Raw genomic sequence first — 3,303 nt, forward strand, 5'->3', positions numbered from 1 at the left:
TCAGAAGTACTCAGAGGTAAGAGGCATCGAGCATTTTCGTTCAGGAAAGCAACCCCAATTACTATGTATACCCCTCACACATTTGCCATATCAAAGAAACGTCAACCAAACTCATCTCTGAAATCTGCCTAAATTACCCATATCCTCAACAATTGCTACTATTCTGCTGAATCCATTCAATCCATCTCATCTTTTCCTTGCATACATATGTGTCTGTGTTCATACACATGAGTGAATCAGGCTGAATAGCTCATCTTTATTATGTATTTTTGTCTCCTTTATAACTAGATTATAAGCTTCTTTTGATATTCTATACATTGTTCTATGTAACTCGTAGTATATTTGTTTTGAAAAATGTGATTTCCTAGCTTATTGAATAAATTACAAAGGAGCCAAATTGGTCATCTCTTTCAAATAGTCGCTCTGGTGTAACATGTCTCTCTACCCAAAATATAGACTTCTTTAGCATCTCTCTGTCCTGGTATATGTAGGTCAAGCATGTTTCACGTTGTGTGTGTGTGGGAGGGGCATGTGGGTGTAGGTCTGTGTGTGAATTATACGCTTTTCATTCAATATTGTCAAAATTGCATATTGCTTCATTATTTTCAGTATGTCCTAGATAACTTCCATATAATGAAATAACTTTGTACTGAAAGACAATAGAAACTAACTCATTGCAAGGAAAATATATGCCTAGAACCGTATTCTAAGGTTATTAAATATGGACAATAGTCAAAATCTCAGCCAAAAAATATAGACACAAATGGGGCAGGAACGACAGTCCATGCAAAACCTGAGCATTCTGAGGAACTTTTTTGTGGCTGAGAAAAGGGAAATTAAGTGACAAATTCTTTTATAATCTACAATATTAAAGTAATAAATGTATATAAAACTTACCCTGCTGTTATACAATTCTGCTGATGTAAATTTGAATCCAGGGAATGTAAAAATGCTGTAAGTGAGTCTGTAAAATGGCCAGAAATTAGTAGCTGCTAGAAGTATAAGATTACGCAGCCAGGTTGTTGTTGTTGTTTTTGTTGTTGTTGTTGTTGTTTACTACCCTATCCTACCACCCATAACCATAAGCAATATTGTATTAACCTGTTTCATTTAACATAAAATCCATATTTGGACAGTTGTCCTAATTGTTTGTTGAATGAATCACTGCATCTCTCTAGACCAGCATGCATCACACGTCCACATTTGATGAGTTAACCGTTGCTCTTGAAAACTGCCATTCTCTTCCTTCTCTGTATTGGGTCTGTTCTTCATGGAAACTCTTCTCTCATTGGTCTTTTCCACATTATCCTTTACTGCTTAGGTCAGGTAGGACATTTGAAAAGCAAACTGCATCTAAGATGCCAACAAACAACCAGGAGAAGCAGCAACAAAACTTGTAATCAAGAACATGATGTTCTATATCTACTGAAGCTTTTCTTTGTGGCTTCAACTTTTATTTTTGTAAAATGGAACAATAATTTTATGAACAGTCAATGGAATTCTCAGTGCATAACCATTTCAAAAGTAAAAAAGGATTTAATAATTAATATTTAATAATGATTCAAAGTAAATAATTATTCAAATACTAACCAATTCATGGGTTTCTCTTCTAAACATAACATTCCCAGGGGCTCCTGGGTGGCTCACTTGGTTAAGCATCTGACTCTTGATTTCAACTCATGTCATGATCTCATGGTTGTGAGACTGAGCCCCACATGGAGCTCTGCACTGATCCTGGAGTCTGCTTAGACTTCTGTCTGTCTGTCTCTATTTCTCTACACTCTGGCTAATGCTGTCTCTGTCTCTGTCTTTGTCTCTGTCTCTCTCTCTCTCTCTGTTTCTCTGTCAAAATAAATAAATAAACCTTTAAACATAAAAGCTTCCTCACATCTTCCAGCATGACAGCAGTTTTCTGAGGTCTGGAAACGTTTAGATGCTCTATGTATATAGCACGGAAACATACACAGACACACAGACACAGACACAGACACACACACACACACACACACACACACACACACACACACACGAGTATATAATGCAGGTAAATGTAGTCAACTTTGTTTTTACTTAGATATTTCCTGTTTGTTTCTCTGGACTTTCCACTGAAGTAATGATTCTTCTTCTTCTAGTTCTTCTTTTTGAAATAGAGATTGTGACATCAATTACAACTATCATTTCAATGTATCTATTGCTTATATTCAGAAAAAATTCATAAACTAAAATTGGAGTTAAGAAATAAACAATCAGAATTTAGTGAATGCTATTCACAAGGCTTTTTCCTTTAAAAGTCTCTAAAGATAAAAATGAAAAATGCCGGTGTACATTTAGCACCTTCAGATTCATTTATCACGGACCCATACTGTTAACAAACAAAGAACTGGATTCTTAGGATACAAATCCATTTCAAGAAGGTCCATTCACGATCTTGTTCCTTACTTATGTGTAATTAAATTTTCAGGAGATATGATTTCCAGATTTAATACATTCAAACTACTTTAATACATGCTTAACCCATAATAGGTTTAGGTGTTGTCATCTAAGATGATAACAGTGACAATTATGTTGATGATAATGCAAATGTCAAGAATGTTTGGTATATTTTCCATTATGTTATAAAGTCCTTTGTATTTTCTTTTATGTTACAATAATGACAGTCATAAAAGCAGACTATATGAATCAATATTTTAAAATTAAACCACAGTAATAATAACAAAAAATATTCCTTCTTAAATTTTCTTAAGTAAGTCTTCCTTGTTGATGCCCAAAAAATACAATTGTTAATAGAACTAAATTTACTGTTAGACAAAAATCCATGCTTACCTGTTTGGATTGAGGTTAAATATAATGCTTACCTTTATTGACTGAAAAAGAGAGAAAATGAGAACTGTATTTTTGTCTGGTAATTTACTTTTATTTCAAACTGAAGTCAACCACTTTCTAAAATATGTTCTACTGTCACAACACCTAGTGCTCTTTAAGAAGGATTCATTCCTTACCCTTGGGATCAGCTCTTTCCCATATCGCTTCCTAATTGAACTAAACCTTTCTGCCTACCACTCAAGGAATTTGGCACAATAACCAGAAACATTTCTGGCCATGCCACTCTTTCTTTAAATTCTCTATTTCTCTTACTTTTTTTGTCATCATTAAGAAATATAAGCGTTGTAAAATCAGAAGTTGATGATTACATATTACTTATAAACTAAGATGTTCTAGTAAAGATGCAAATGTACAGTGTCTCACATTAAAGAGAAGTTTATTTCTCTGCCATTAAAAATTCACAAGGGGAGTCTGGGTGGC

This window comes from Suricata suricatta, chromosome 11, assembly GCF_006229205.1.
Source record: "Suricata suricatta isolate VVHF042 chromosome 11, meerkat_22Aug2017_6uvM2_HiC, whole genome shotgun sequence".
Taxonomy (NCBI): domain Eukaryota; kingdom Metazoa; phylum Chordata; class Mammalia; order Carnivora; family Herpestidae; genus Suricata; species Suricata suricatta.